This window comes from Echinops telfairi, unplaced genomic scaffold (genome assembly GCF_000313985.2).
Source record: "Echinops telfairi isolate 266 unplaced genomic scaffold, ASM31398v2 ScPeMD7_7421;HRSCAF=8459, whole genome shotgun sequence".
NCBI classification, from domain to species: domain Eukaryota; kingdom Metazoa; phylum Chordata; class Mammalia; order Afrosoricida; family Tenrecidae; genus Echinops; species Echinops telfairi.
In genome coordinates, this window is record NW_022111321.1 from 9,931,804 (window position 1) to 9,948,205 (window position 16,402).

Here is a 16,402-nt window from a genome sequence, read left to right on the forward strand (position 1 = left end):
GCAAGTCAAGATCAGAAAACATAAAGGATACAGTTCTGTTGTTCACAGCAGAGCCTCTTCTCTGGCATGTCTCTCTCTAATCCTCAGCCTCTCAGGCATGCAGCTCCTTGACTTCTACCCTGTTAGTGAGACACTGCTCTTTTAGTGCTGAGGAATGCTTAAAGGGAACCCCAATCTGCAAACCAGCTTCCTGGCCAAGGAAGCTTTACTCCTTCCATGGGAAAGGAAGCTCCCCACTCTGTCTCATGGTCTCACCATGGCCCATCTGTTCTCTCACATGATCTCAGTGCTGCAGCCTCTGCCGCATCTGCTGCTGCCACCACTTCACGTCGGGATCTCACATGGGCTTCACTGGTGGCTCTTCTCTCTTGATGGTTCGGGGATTCTTTCTTCCTGATTCTCATTTTGTTCCCAGTTGAATGGCAACACTGACAAATATATGAGTTACACTCTTCTATACTTGCATCCTTCCACCCAGTCACTTGGTGGGAGTTACAAAAACCGATGAAAGCATTAACCAAAAAACATGGCTCCAGGAACGGATGGAATACCAATTGAAATGGTTCAGCAAGCTCATGAAGCTGTGGAAGCACTCCCTCGTCTATGCCAGGAAATGTGGAAGAAAGCCTCTTAGCCAGCTAACTGGAAGAGATCCACATTTATGCTCATTCCAAAGAAAGGTGACCCAACAGAATGCTCAAACTATATAGAACAATATTATTGATATTGCACATAAGTAAAATTTTGCTGACGATGATCCAACAATGGTTGCAGCAGTACATTGACAGGGACCTGCCAGAAGTTCAGGCCAGATTCAGAAGAGGTCGTGGAACAAGGGATGTCACTGCTGATGTTACATGGATCTTGGCTCAGAGCAAAATGCCAGAAAAATGTTTACTTGTGTTTTATTGAGTGTGCACAGGCATTTGACTGTGTGGATCCTAACGATCTATGGATAATCTAGACAAGAGTGGCAATTCAAGAACACTTGATTATGCTCATGTGGTACCTGTGTATGGATCAAGAGGCAATTGTCCAAAAAGAACAAGGGAGTACTTCGTGGTTTAACATCAGGAAAGGTGTGTGTCAGAGTTACATGCTCTCTGCATCCTTGTTCTGTATGGTGAGCATCATCAGAAAACCTATAGATGACTATATGAAGAAGAATGTGGCACCCAGAGGGCTTATGAACAACCTGCCATATGCAGATGGCACAATCTTGCTTGCTGAAAGTGAGGAGGAATTACAGCATTTGCTGATGAAGATCAAGGATTGCAACCTTCAGTATGGATTACAACTCAATGTCAAGGAGACCAAATCATCACAACTGGACCAATAGGTAACATAATTATAAATGGAGAAAAGTTTGGAGTTTTTAAGTATTCTGTCTTACTTGGATCCACAATAATGTTCATGGAAGCAACTGCCACAAAAACATGTTGCATCGGGTAAATCTGCGGCACAAGACCTTTTTAGAGAATTGAAAAGCAAGGATGTTACTGTGAAGACCAAAAGGAGGCTGACTCAAGCCACGGTATTCCCTATGGCCTCATATGCATGTGGAAGTGGAACATTGGGAATGGGAGACCAAAGAAGAATCAATGCATCTGAACTGTGGTGCTGGAGAATATTGAAAGAGCCGTGGACTGCTCAAAAAACAAGCCGATCTGTCTTGGAAGTATGACCGGAGCTCCTTAGACGCAAAGATGGCAAGACTTCATCTTACATACTTTGGACATACTGTCAGAAGAGACCAGTCCCTGGATAAGGACATCATTCCTGACAATGTGGAGGGACGATGAAAAAGAGCACAGCCCTCAACGAGATGGTTTGACACTGTGGCTGCCACAATGGGTTCAGGCTTAGGGAGATTGGGAAGGATGGCACAGAACCCTGCAGTGTGTGGTTATGTTGAACATGTGGTCACTATGGGTGGGAACCGACTCGATGGTACCTAACAAAAAGAACTATAGACCGAAGGGCCATAACAGGCAATTTCACTGCACTACAACTTTCATCACACCCACCGTTCTTTCTTGGTTGTCATGGCATTCTTCCTGATTGCTTCTGAAATGCCTTACTTTATACCCAGGAGACAGCAAAACCAGCCATTCCTCTCATATTAGAGGTCTCTACAGTCCATCTTCACACTCCTACCCAGTTATTTGGTGAGCATCACAAGTGCCAGGGGTAGAAGAGTTATAACAAGTAATTCCACATCACTGCAAGAGGATTTCAAAAATTCACAGAATCAGGAAGATTTTTTTAATCCATTGAAAAATAATGACATTTTCCCACCAACTTTAGGAAACCCCCTTGTAGGTTTTATCAACATTGCAGATTTGCTATGCATCATGTAAAACACTTAACACAATTATAGATATCTAAAATTATCCAGAGCCAACTAGAAGGGTGGTCAAATCCCAGCAGGAAATCTATGAAATTGTGCCGGTGATGCCAGCTGCTTCCATGACCAGTATAAAAAATGTAACTATCTCTGAGTCCTGGTCACACACACCATGGCCAGTGTGTTGGAATCCATTATTCCATCGGCATGCCAAACCATTGCGCTGAGGGTGGCTCATCCCCTTTAGGGTTCTCTACTTTACAATGCAGGTACCTCCACTAGTGTTTAATCTCTCCTGAAATCTTGCCCTCGAGGATGCAAAAATGCTCTGTTTTGATCTAGAAATGTTCATTGGTAATGTAAATACGTTAAAAAAATAAGTGAAAGGTTTTTATTGGTTAATTTTCAGAAGTGAATTTGAATACTGTGTATTCCGTCTGACCAGGTCCGTGTGCATTCTCACCACCGTGGTGCCGATTCCGACTCATGGTGACTGTGTAGCACAGGGTAGAATTGCTCCGGGGGCGTTTAGAGACTGGATCTCAACAGGAGTAGCAAGGCACATCTTTCCACTTTGCAGCGGCTGGTGGTTCCGAACTACTGACCTGGGGGTTAGCAACACACTGTGTAACCACTCTGCTATCAAAGCTCCTATATGAAGGCTAAAGGAGGGAAATACGTTTCTTACAAGCGTGTAACTGACAAGTTCGGTTTTCAAGATGCTAGTTAGCATACATATTCTTCCAGTCTACACATCTTTCCTGAGGCCTCTTCCCATTAGGAATCCAGGCAAAAAAGAAGTAAAGTTTCAATTTTCCTCTAAGTCCTGGGACACTGAATTTGCTAGGCTGACTTTGATCTTGGTTTTGAGTGGACGACAGGTTTCACTTCTCCTTAGCAAAGGATTCATGGTCTCCCACTGTTTCCACTCAGCCACACGCGTGCGTGCTCCCCGCGGGATGTATGTCTGCTACCCTCACAAAGCACAAGACTTTCAGTCTTTACAGTGGCCGGTCTGCCTTCTGCTCGAGAATTTGCCTGAAGAAAATCTATGGGACGATGATTTTGCTCCGGTTGGTGAATTTGTCTCAACCAGTTTCTGATTGAGCACTGGTTTTGTCCAGTTCTTTCCAAGTCTATTAAAGAGAGAAGGTAGGCGGTGTGCCTTCCCCTGAAGCCAGTGCTTTCTGAGCTGTTGGAGTTTCCTCCCAGCTTTAGAGGATTGGTGCGAACACCTCATGCTGTCAGCAGCTAACAAATAGGAAGTTCTCCCCTCCACGGCATCTGAGAAGAAAATCCTATAGAGCAACTTCCCAGAAAGCAGTCATTGCAAATGAGCTCGGTGCTATTCGGACACACGTGGGCCCATGATGAGTTGGAACCAACTCAAAGGCAACTGATTACTGATTAGGCTCCGAAACCCTGACAACGCTTCTCTTCCCAGTCGTGATGCTGAGCCCTCTCTGTTGTTCTTTATACTGATGTTCTGTTCGCTTAATGCAGGTGTTTCAGGCAGCCTGTGACGGTTCCACCAATTCCGATATCAGGGCCAGAAGGGAGACCAAGATCATGTTCTGAATGCGAGTACCCAAGGAAGGAGTCCGGATGGTGTAATGGATGACGTGTTGGGCTACCAGAGGTAAGGGCAATAGTTTAAACCCACCAGCTTTCTGCTCCTGTAATGATTTGCAACCCGGGAAACCCACTGTAGTCGTCCTACTTGCCCTCTAGGATCACGCTGAGTCAGAGTTTACTTGAAAGCAGTGACATTTGGTTTAGTTTTGATTACCAAGGAAACAGAGTGCACCTTGTCCCACAAAATCTGCTTCCCTGAGCAACAGGTCAAAGGGTGTTTTGTTGATAAGGTTTGGGGAAGTGGATCTTCCGGAGAAATCCAGCTTGAGATAGGCATTGGTTGTCCGATTGGAGGTGTGTTCACACTCCTACTGCAGGTAATTTGAGCAAGTTCTGTCCCGCCTATGGATGTGGGTCCAGTTCTAACATCCAAAGGAGTGTGGCCGGTGTTGGACCCGGCAGCATGTCATGAAGTTGTACATGGACTCACTTTGAGTAGGAACCATCGAGGTCGTCCCGAACAGCAACACCAAAGGCACCCAGCCGAGGTGTGTGAGTTTGTCCGTTTATCAGGAATTGTAAGTGCATTGCAAGATTGAAACAAAGGAGGGCAATGTACGCAAAGTCTGAGTGTCTCACGACATCAGTTCCTGCAATGTTTTCTCGATCTTAGGAGGCTTGTTTGTTGTTTTGTTTGTTCTCCCACTTCCGTTCTTTGTTAGGTGATCCCATTTGATTCCTATGATATATGGAGTTAGCACTTTCTCACCTGGAAGGACAATCTTTTTCTCTCTTCCCAATTATTTGACATGTTGGCTGTACCTTTTTTGGGTTGCAAGCAATAAATACTTCTTTCTACCGTAAGAAAAAAGGGACATTATTTTAGTAAGTTACAAGGTACTCAACAGAAATAGAAAAACTGTTAAACAACTCAAGCCGGTAAAGCACCTGGGCTGCCCTAGGATCCTGTCAGCAGGGTGTCAATGTGTCTGTTCAATCTCCACCCAGTGAGCACCGAGTGGCAGTAAGGATTTCACCATGAATGGTCTCTGTTATGGCACAAAAAAAAAAATTAAAGGGAAAATCCAAATGTGCCTCAGGAACCCCTACAAGTTAAATAAATTATTGTAAATACCTACAATGAAATACAGTGTGACCATTTCAAATGACATTTATGAAAACTGTAAAAACATGGTAAAATAAGGAGTGAAAACACAATTTACAGAATGCATTGCGATTGTGGACCATTTAATAGCTGTGAACACATGCATGAGGTGCAAAACTGCGTAGAATAAGCTACCGTCTGTGTTAAAAGTGAAGAAAGAATACATATTTCTATTTGCTTGGTTATGCATAAAAAATATCTCTGGAAGGGAACACAAAAATGAATAAAAGTAGTCATCTATCGGGATGGGATGGACCTGGAAAGATGAGATTCAGAGATGGACAAAGGAATTTCATTAAATGCTTTTTAGCTGTATATGTTATGCCATGTGAATGTGTTGCTTATTCAAAATATTAAATACTCATATGTGTGTGTGTGTGTTGGCACAGTGGGGCTTCAAATAGCCTGTGGGAAAATTCCATTTAGCCCTTAATTCAATTGTTCCACAAACTTTTTGAAGCTACCCACCTATGGGAAGCTGGCAAACACCATACCAAGATGATAGAGTAGTTGTCATGGTGCATTCACAAGTGTGTCTTTTCTTCTTTCTATATTTGTCATCCAACTTTTCTCTTATGAATTCATGTTCTTCCTATACATTAAAAAATGCAGTCAAGCATATTTCTGTCCAGTTGTTTGTTTCTTTCTAAACGAATTCCTTGCCACGCACGTGAGAGTCAATAAAAATCTAAGAAAGGGGAAGAAAGCGATCACTCGTGAAGTTCCAAATAAATTGTTGTCATCTGTGCCAAGGCTTTTTCTTGTTTTCCCCTTGGGAAAACCAAACCAGAGCATGAGGAAGGAATTCAAACAGATTTTGAGCACTGCAAGACGGTTCTTTCTTGGGGGCTTAATACGCTGCCTCTCAAACTTGTCTCTGTGGGATAGTCATCTGGGAGCCTTGTTCAAATGCAGGCGTCGGTTCAGAATGGGATTCCACATTTCAGACAAGTTCCTGGGCGCTGCTGGTCCCCAAACCACAGTTTTGAGAAGCGGGAGTGTCAAGCCACATGTCCTTGAAACGTCCTAGTCCCCATCAGCATAGAGTGGCCCAAAAGCCAAGCCATCCTACAGAAATGAGTGGCAATGTTGTTGTTGTTGTTGTTGTTGTTTGGGTACTTAGTCACCCTCAAATAAAAATTGAGAGATATCCAACAACAACAGAATTGTTTTGTTTGGTTGGTTATTTTTGGGCGGGGTGGTGCTTGAAAACTCTTCCTAGCCCTTGGGAAAACCTGACTAATTTGGATGAGCAGTTCAGGAGTTCTGTGGTTCAGCTCTCCACCAACCCCACCTGAGCCTTTGAAGCCCCTGGGCTGAGGAAGGTCAGCCTGGTTCTGAGAGCACTGGGGAGTCCTGCTCATCCATTGTGCCTGCCAATGAATGAGGCCCCTTGAATCCTTCCCCCAGCCCCATCGCATAGCAGCTGTACGACTTCGGTCAGGTCATTTCACCACCCTGGTGTTCCGATTGCTCCCTCGTAAAGTGTGGCTGATGAGCTAGTGATGAGACGATCCTGGTTCTGACATCTGGGACTGATTCCAGCCTGATCGAGCAAGCTGCAGATGTCTTCCATGGGAAGCTATTGAAAGCATTAAAAAAAGAGAGATTAATATATAGCAGAAGTAACGGAAGGGGATAAGAAATCCCACAGTTTGCCTAACAATAGGCCAAATGATGTTTAACTATGTACAGCTGCCATACTTAAGGCAAACTTCAGTTACTGTCGCTGGCAGAAGAGAATCATTCCAGGAAAGAGGGCCAGGCCTCTGTTCACTCTTCAAACAGAGAGTTGAGTTTAGCAAACACAACCTTAATTAGAGGCCATATGGAGTATCAATTATCACAACTGTCCAAATTTGTGCACATATGCTTAAATTTTATTATTTGAGAATTCTATCTCTGGGAACCAAACTCGGGTCTTTCATACATGAAGGACTGTGACCAAAAAGTAACATGTGATTCTAATTAGAATTTCTCTCTCGAGCAAAAATAGTAATTACTATCTTTATAGTGAGGATTTCTTCTGTTTCAAGTGCTTTACATTCATTGTCCCAATCTACCCTCCCAACAACCCCAATGAGATAGGGATTTCTATCTCCATTTTATAGATAATGAAGCAGGATCCGTGAGGTTAATTAACTTGCCAGAGGTTATGCAGGTGGTTCAGCTGGCTTTTGACCTCTGTAGGATATCGTGGTTCTTAACCTCAGGCTTACTTAAAGCAGAAATAACAGGCACGAAGGTTCAGGTGGTTCAGCGCTTAGAGATCACTCATTCCACACGCTTCCTTTAACCAACACTCATACAGGTAAGTGTGTAAATTCAATCAGGGACCACCCACAAATGTATCACCTACTTAGAGAGTGGCCTACCATACACCTTTAGGATATTTTTCTAGGAATGAATAAATTCAACTACTACCCTTACATGGATTTTTACATGATCAGTTTTATACCTTCCTTTGGATGTATGTAATGAAGATGTCAATGAATATCTAAATAATCCTATAGTTGCTATATATATATAGATACATCTAAATATCAAATGTTGGATGCCTATGAATTTATGTGTTTTACGTGTGTGCTTAAATTCATAACTAGGTGCCTTCATGTGGGCCTTTTAAATTTTTTTTAATTTTTAATAAGATCACAGAGAAGTGTGTCTGTAACAATGTTTCATCAGTCTCATAGTGACATCTTGTGGGGAAAGTATTCTTGAGTTTTGCGTTTCTATATTTTTAAGTATTTCAAATGATTTTTTTCTATTCACGAAATTAAAACTGTCATCAGAATCAGAATTATCATACTTAGCTGGCAGGGGAGATACCATGATCACGAAGGTGGTTTTCCCAGGGCGAGGCTTATCCATTGCACTCCGGATGTGCTGACCCCTGCGATCTCCCCAAATGTGGGAAACTCGACTGCGTAATTCGTGGTAGTGGGAGACTGTGTTCGCGCTCTCCCCTGAAAAAAAAAATCTGAATTATCCTGGTATTAGTATGATCAGTGTGTGTATGTGTGTGTGCATATTCTTTTATATAAATAGCTTAATACTATGGGATATTTTTTAAAGGGTGCCACATTTACTTTGATAGACTCAAACAAAGTTGGTTTTGTCCTGTCGGATAAGCTAGAACCACACCAGAGGTGTTGAGTACTGGAATATAGTTTAGTTCCATACAAATCTGAGAGAACAGGTTTCATATCAATTTCTTATGAGATGTTGAAAAAGAATAACATTTCTGAATCACATATATGCTACGTTTGATAGGGCGGTGAAGAAGTTATCTTGATAGCAAGACTACAGAAGGTTTAAAAGAGCATTTTTTAATCATTTTATTGGGGGCTCTTACAACTCATCACAGTTCGTACAGACATCCAGTGTGTCAAGCACATTTGTATATGTGTTGCCATCTTCATTCTCAAAAGCATTTTTTTTCTACTTGCGCCCTTGGTATCAGCTCCTCATTTTTCCCACTCCCTCCCCGCCCTCCCTCCCACCCGCTTTCACAAACCCTTGATAATTTTTAAAATTATTATTATTTGTCATGTCTTACACTGTTCTTCACCCACTTTTCTGTTGTCCATCCCCCAGGGAGGGGGTTATATTAGATTCATGTGACCGGTTCCCCCTTTCTACCCCCACCGTCCCTCCACCATCCTAGTATCACCACTCTCACCACTGGTCCTGAAAGGATCATCTGTCCTGGATTCCCTGTGTTTCCACTTCCTATCTGTACCAGTGTGCAGCCTCTGGTTTAGCCAGATTTGTAAGCTAATTGGGATCATGATAGTGGGAGGTGGGGAGGTGGGAAGCATTAAAGAACTGGAAGAAAGTTGTATGTATGTTTCATCTGTGTTATACTGCACCTTGACTAGCTCATCTCCTCCCCGTGACCCTTCTGTAAGGGGATGTCCAGTGGCCTACAGATGGGCTTTGGGTCTCCGCTCTGCACTCCCCACCTCATTCACAATGATATGATTTTTTTGTTCTTTGATGCCTGATACCTAATCCTATCGACACCTCATGATCACAGTGAGTGATGTTTGCTTCGTTTTATTATTTACCTTCGGTTTACTACCACTAGAGGGCATCCGAGGACTGAGTTAAGTACAATGGGATAGTGTGTAAAATAAGTTTCTAGTAAAATAGCACTACAACAGCTTCCATCAAAATGCTAATTATATTTTGTAGCATAGATATTAAAAAACACTTGATGATAGTTTTATAATGAAGTTAGTAAGTATGCATACCCTTCCTACTAAAATGTTAAATTAAAACGTTTCCTTTTCTTTTCAATACAATGCAACAGCTAATTCTGAAATTAGAGTTAAATTTGCAAATTCCAAGACTAATAATGGCAATTATGCATCAAATTGCATTTGCAACTGTACCTCCCTACATTTTAAAAGTTGGTGTGCAATTACAAACAAATTATTAAACATCTGAAAGAGAAGGCAAAATTAACTAAGCAAAACCATAGTCCTAATTATTATTATCCACCCTGAGTGTGTAATAATTTTGAGCACATGCCAATAAGCATGTATGAAACACCTACGGTATGTCAAACAAGACCGCTAGTGGTGTGGTGCATTATGCATTGGACTGCTATAACCACAAAATTAGCAGTTCAAAACCACCTGCCACTCTGCTGGAGAAAAAATGAGACCTTCTATACCTAGAAACAATTATAGTGTCAGAAAGCCAAAGGGCCAGTTCTTCTTTGTCCTATAGGGTCACTGTGAGTTGGAATCCACTCGATAGCAGTGGGGGGTTTTGTAGATATCAAACACTACTTGTGCTATGAATTCACTGTGGAGTTCCAGTTGACTAAAGGAGATAGACAAGTAGACACACAGACAAGGAAAGAGACGCATCCTCAGTGCTCTGAAGGGCTTTGTCCAAGTATGCAGAATGAGAGGTGCACATGGGTCTACGAAAGGCACATCCTACTCTCCTGTGGGTGCTTCTCTCCGGTGGTTACCTGACTGGGGCTGTCCTGAGAGATGCAAACTAAAGGGGAAGTGCTGACACAAACAGGTTTTCAATTCCTGTTCCGCCCTCTTACTGACACTGTGACTTAGGGCAAGTCATTAGCTTCTACAAGTTTGATTTCCTCTTGATAAAGCAGTATCAATAATATAGCCTACCATATCTGGCTGTTATAAGAGAAGATGCCTATACTGAATGTCATGGCTTGCTGGCACATAGCATGTTCTAGCTGTCCTCATTGCCATTGTTGGACTTTTACAGTTGAACAAATAAACCTAGAACAGGTGCCCTTGTCCCAGGTTGGAGATAACAAAATAACACAGGAGGATTTTGTTTGGTGTTTTCATTTATTTATTTATTAATGATTGTATTGACATACTATTCATGTACCATACAATTCAATGGCTAAAATATATTTAAGTACTTGTGTAATTACAACCACAATCAGATTGAGAGCATGTTCTTCATGCTTGTACCCATTAGAGTTAGCTTCCCACCAATTAGCTCCCCACCTAGAACCCACCAACCACCCCTGCCGGAACCTTAAGGTATTATTAATCTATTTACTGTCGCTAAAGCTTCACCTACCCTGGATTTCATATAAAGAAAATCATTTTTAAGAGCCTCACCACCAACAACAAAATAAAACACAGAAAAACTTTAATCCAAGAGAAAACAGAAGGTAGTAGAAACTAGAACAAATTCAAAACGGATCAAAAGGGGAAAAAATGACAATGTGTTTCGTTTTAACCTAACTGGATCAGCAGTAATATACTTGCCAAGGCATTCTGCCCAATAGTCTGGGGGAATTCAATGGAGGATTCCTTGTCAGGACTCTGCAAATGGATTGGGGGCTTTCCCGGTCATCCTTAACCTTCGGATCCTGGGAGATAAGATCTGGCAGAGAAGATCTTGGTCCTTGCAAAAGAAAAGGAGAGGTGGTTGCCCCAAATCTTGGCTCCCATTTCCTAATCCCTCCAGCTCATCTTCGGGTTTTCCCTTTTCCTCCTTCCTTCCTTGCTCTCTGTTTACTTAATGCAGATGCTGTCACAGAGTCCTAGGATGGGGTGGAATAATAATTTTCCTCTCTTGAACATAGCGTTAACATTAACATGTATTAATTCTTGGATGAGTAATGTGTGAATTTTTAGCATATCATACCTCAGCCTTTATGTCCTCTGAAAGTGAATTTATTTAGATGGCTGTGCTAGATCAGATTCACAAATCATATTGTGGTTTTTCTTCCTCTCCTTTCTCATTACATTTGCTCAGAGCTGGAAAGGCAACTAGGAAACCGAAACCAGATGAGGATAGCGAAATCCTAATAACTAGCAGTCATTTAGATCACGTTGTATCAGTGTTCCAACCATGATGAGCACATACTTTGACAAAAGCATCATAGATCAGGCTCGTCCTCACTCGCTAGCACCATGGATATTTGTGTCATGACAAACAATGAAATAATCCAGCAAATTGAGGTGGGGAGCTTTTAGCTCTTTTCTTCCAAGTTTGAAAATGTTCTACTTTGGTAATTCAGTCTTATGTGTGCCCTGCCTAATCTACACAAACAAAAGGACATTCTTCCAGAATGTTCCTGGGGGGAAAAGACCCTACTGGGAGACGTGACCCTCATGTGCCCAGCTGACACAGCTGAGCTCCATGAAGGAGAGCTGCAAGACGGCTTCTGGCTTCCACCGGCAGGAGGGTAGGTACAGACTGTCGTTGAAGCGGAAGCCAATGAAGACATCAAATGACCAAATTGAAGAGATCAAATGAAGACATCTTCCCTATCTCCACAGTGACTCGGTCCCCTCCCTTTTTGTCACATTGGAGACACAAGCTTCCTGTCACTCGTGATCAAATACAGCTGATCAGCTGATCCGTTTTTCAGCGGATCTATATGCCAAATTGCTGTAACGACTTCTTTGGTGAAATACACTCAGAAAGAGATCGGGGTGTGGGGGGGAGGGTGGGGGGGTTCGGTGTTGAACACAAAGGAGACAGCAAGCTGGGCAGGTAAGAAAGAAGAGAGTGTTATTTGATGATTTATTCTGTTGCTTACTTTCCCCTGTAAATACAATGGCAGTTCAGACAACGTCTCTGGCTCACTGTCCAAGCTAGCTTTCCACAGGCAGCCTTATTTCAGTCGTGACGTCAGGGATTTGGTTTGGGCAGGAGGTGGGCACAGCCGCTCCGGCTGAGACGGGCTGCAGAGCCAGCCAAGGCCTTCTCTGACCCTGACCGTCACTGAGCTGAGCGACTGCGTGACGCCACCCGACCCAGCAGGCTTTCTGCGCCTTCCGAGGAGGGTGGGAGGCGCACAGGACGAGTGACCTTAGGTCGTCTTCTTCCAAAAACCAAATCCAAATGCTGCCAGCGCGTTGACTCCGACTCGACTCGCTCACAACCTCGAGATCCCAGGGCGCGGCCGTCTGCCCCGCAGGGGTCCCAGGGGCTGAAACAGACTCAGGGCGATGGGTTTGTTTGGGCAGAGTCTGCCCCTGATGGATGCACCCAGGATGCCGGCGTTATGACCCCCAGGCTTTTAGTCGGCTGGTTTCCACAAAGAGCTTGGCAGGCTTTGGTGACTGACAGTATCTGATCTTTTGCCGTGATCAGCCACGCCGAGCTTCAGACACGTGGGGCTGAGTCCTTTACAACTGTAACTCTTCTTTCTAGCCTTTCCGGTTGGCTGGGATCTAAGAGTAAATAGCTTTTAATTTTCTGTGTATAATGATCCTACTTTTACTATGCCAGCCACTTCTCTTACTCTTCACCCACTACTCATAGGTCAACCCCGAGCCCAAACTCCGGCCTTCTTCCCTACCTAGCCTTAATTGACATGACAGGTCTTTCTGGAAGGGTTGGTCGTCAAGCATGGCTTGAATGCCTTCTCTGCCTGTGCCAGGCAAGACATTCAGCGTGGTACCATGGCACGGGGACAGAGATTGTGCAGGCCGTGGCATTGATTGGCATTCTGTACTGAATGCCTGTTTTGTATTACTACTAGGGACGTAATTTGAGAGCCCCAAATTGGCAATTATTAGGAGCCATGGTACTGTCGTGGTTACACATTGGGCCGCTAGGCACAAGGTCAGCAGTTCGAAACCATCAGCCATTCCACAGGACACAGATGAGGCTTTCCACTCCCCTGATGAGTTACAGTCTCAGAAACCGACAGAGGCAGTCCTACCCTGTCTAAGGTCACTGTGAGTCAGAATGGACTCTAATGGAGGTGAGTTTGGCATTTTTAAAAGATGAGATTTGGTGGAGGGAGAGGGAGTACTCAAATTTCTGGAAATTATGCACACATACACATACGTGCCTGTAGACATTTTTCTAGGGCCAGGACCTATTATTGGTGTGTGCTGTGAAGTCAGTTCCAATCCTTGGAGAAATGCCTCATGAACTTTGCTAGGCTGTAACTTAAAAAATAATTTTATTGGGGACTCTTAGAGCTCTTATAACAATCCATACATCCATTGTATCAAGCACACTTAATCATACGTTGCCATCATCCTTTTCAAAACATTTTCTTTCTACTTGAGCCCTGAGTATCAGCTCTATATTTTTTTCCTCCCTCCCCCACCCACGCACATTCATGAACCCTTGATAAATTATAAGTTATTATTTTCATATCCTAGGCTGTAATTGCTATGAGAGTAGACAGCCAGCTCTTTTCTCCCTTAGAGCCACTGGTGGGTTCTAACTGCGGACCATTTGGTTAGCAGCCTAGCATTTAGGCATTGCCCCAACCAGGGCTCCTTATTCTTTCCACAGCGTGTGGACGTATGCCCTGCACTGCAGAGTGTAAGGCAGTGACCAGGGTAGCAAAGAGCAAGAGCCAGGGCAGAGTCCATGAGGAGACGGAATGGAGTGCCCTGACGTTATTATTTAGACACCTAGTATCACAACGAATATGAAGCCTACTTCTTTCCCGGTGTTTTCTTCCACCACTTTTTTCAGGACACACTATTTATGAAATACAACTAAGAAAAGCATCCGATGAGTGCAAAATTCAACGTGAGTTTTTCCTTATATGTATGTACTGTGGCTATTACAAAATGTGTCCCAGAGTGTGGTATAGCATCACCACTCTGAATCATCCAAAGTCATATCATTTCATTAATCCATCCGACTAGGAGAGCAGGAGTGATATCGTTAGAGTAACTCAGAGGGAAGGTTGAATTAGGGCTTGCCTCTGTTCTGAGGATGTTTTTCTGAGTTACGTTGCGGCCAGTGAAGTTGGATGGTAGCTTGTCTTTTCTTTGGTGCCAATAGTGTTGTTTTACTTGGACTGATCTGGAGCCAAAAAAGCTGGGCTGGATGTGCACTCAGCACCCTTTCCAACATTACGTGGCGCTCCGGACTGGCCTGCTGAGCCATGCAGAAGTGCCCAGAATACTTCAAAAGCAGAACTACTTCTCTGTCCTACTCCTCAGCTGCACTTGGAAAAATTGTCACTTAGGAACCCCCATGGCAGAAAACACCTGCTCACCTACTCCCATAAAGACGCTAGCCTGGGAAGCCCTTTGAGGCATACTGACTCATGGTGACCCTATAGGACAGAGTAGAACTGCCCACAAGTGGTCATCTTATGCAAGCAGACGGCCCCATCTTCCTCCCTCAGAGCGGCAGCTTGGTTCCAATAGCGGGTCTTTCGGTTAGCAGCCACGCACTCAACCAGTGCATCCCCTGAGCTCCTCGTAGAAGCCCTATCATGCCACTCAAAACCCAATACCCTCTTCTCTGCTCCTACTGCCTGCCTTGTGTGTCCTCTCCCCCGATTTCCCTCATGAGAACCCTTGAAAGACAGCCGGATTGTTCCAGAGAGGTGGGAAGGGAGAGGCTGTCTCGTGTACCATGAGCAGGTTATCAGGACGAGCCAGTGTCTGGAGAAGGACTTCACGCTTGGTCAGTGAGAAAGAGGAAGATGGTGGCTTGTCACGGAGGTTGCCACAAGGAGCCCAAGCACAGTGAGGGGACCGCGTTTGGGTCGGCTGTGCACAGGGCCATTCTGAGTGGGAACGGATTCACTGCCCTTGACAACAGCAACTGTGGTATCCCGTCCTCGTGGGCTGTGAGGTTAGCAACACTTAGAACAACCTCACAGGCACAAGGTTCTAGACAGGAAACAAAAAGGTGCCGCTGCCAATTCTCTGGCTTGATTAACCCATAAGAAGTTTACATTCTGGATGAAGGGAAGGGAACGCGACAGAGTGAGGACTCTGGGACAATTTCATTAACTAGTTCAAAAGAATTGTGTGGGCATCCATTGTTTCAAAACCATCATTTGATGACTTCAAAGTAAATTAGTCAGAAACATATGGATTAAATTTTCCTTGAAGGACCCTTGAGTTCCCAAGTAAGGAAAAAAGGCATTTAGAAAAATCCTATGTGCCTTTGCCAAACCTAAAGTTTTTTGAAAAATAATTTGAGAAAGTTTGCCAAACCCAAATGCCACTGGGCTCACCCGGCCACACAGATCTCAGAAGGAGCAAGGTGAATGCAGCTACTCCGTTCTTCGAAGTGGGCCTGGGCAGTGTGGTGGGGAGCCAGCCTGTCTCATTTGGAACTGCCAAGGAGGGGTCCTTACCTTTATAGAAAGAAATCCTTCCCTCAGTGCTGGGGTCTTTAGTTCACACCCTGCTCTGATTCCTAAACACCCCGCTCAGAACTTTAAAAACTGTTCTGTGAGCACTCGGTGAAACTGCTCTGAGTCATCAGCAGAAGACATCGCAAGCAAATACCTTCAGGAAAAATGTGCTTTTAAATAAACTTTACTAAAAACGCACATCCGGCCCAGCTTTTTTGCCTCGAGCTCAGTCCTCCTAGTAAGGCCTTGACCACCCTGCGTGGGCATTTCTCCTCTGTATTTTCCTAGTCTTCACAGCCTGCCATGCTGCCCACCAAGATGCCCAGGCCCATTTGTTTTTATTCAAATCATCTCTGAACTAAAATTACTTTTTCGAATGAAGCGGCGGCCTACCAGGAATCCCCAGGGCCTCAAATCATGCCAAGATTGAGCCAATCCACAAACCTCTGAGAATTCAGCAGCAGCGTATGGGTGTGTGGGTGGTGCAGACAGGCATTTCGCCCTGCTAGTGAACATTCTTGGCCGGTAACCCCAGTTGTACTGCAGTCCCATGGAAGGGGCTTTTCCCTTCCCACTGGGGGTTTTAATTTTTTTGTCAAATGCTATCCATTTGCAAAATGACACTTCCCACCTAACACAGAGAATCAATACAATGGATCTTGGAGACCCACCGATGATTCTGGACCCAGACAAACTTTATGCAGGTTTCTTTTTTTTTTTTTAA

The 16,402-nt window shown here is 44.0% G+C and overlaps 1 non-coding gene and 1 pseudogene across 1 annotated transcript; both read left to right on the forward strand.

Annotated features, from left to right (window-relative positions):
* The window catches only part of LOC115872222, an 84,254-nt pseudogene that overhangs the window by 49,445 nt on the left and 18,407 nt on the right, over positions 1 to 16,402 (forward strand).
* On the forward strand, positions 7,893 to 8,056 carry LOC115872251. The gene has a single exon (XR_004047758.1). It is a non-coding gene; the product is annotated as a U1 spliceosomal RNA (small nuclear RNA).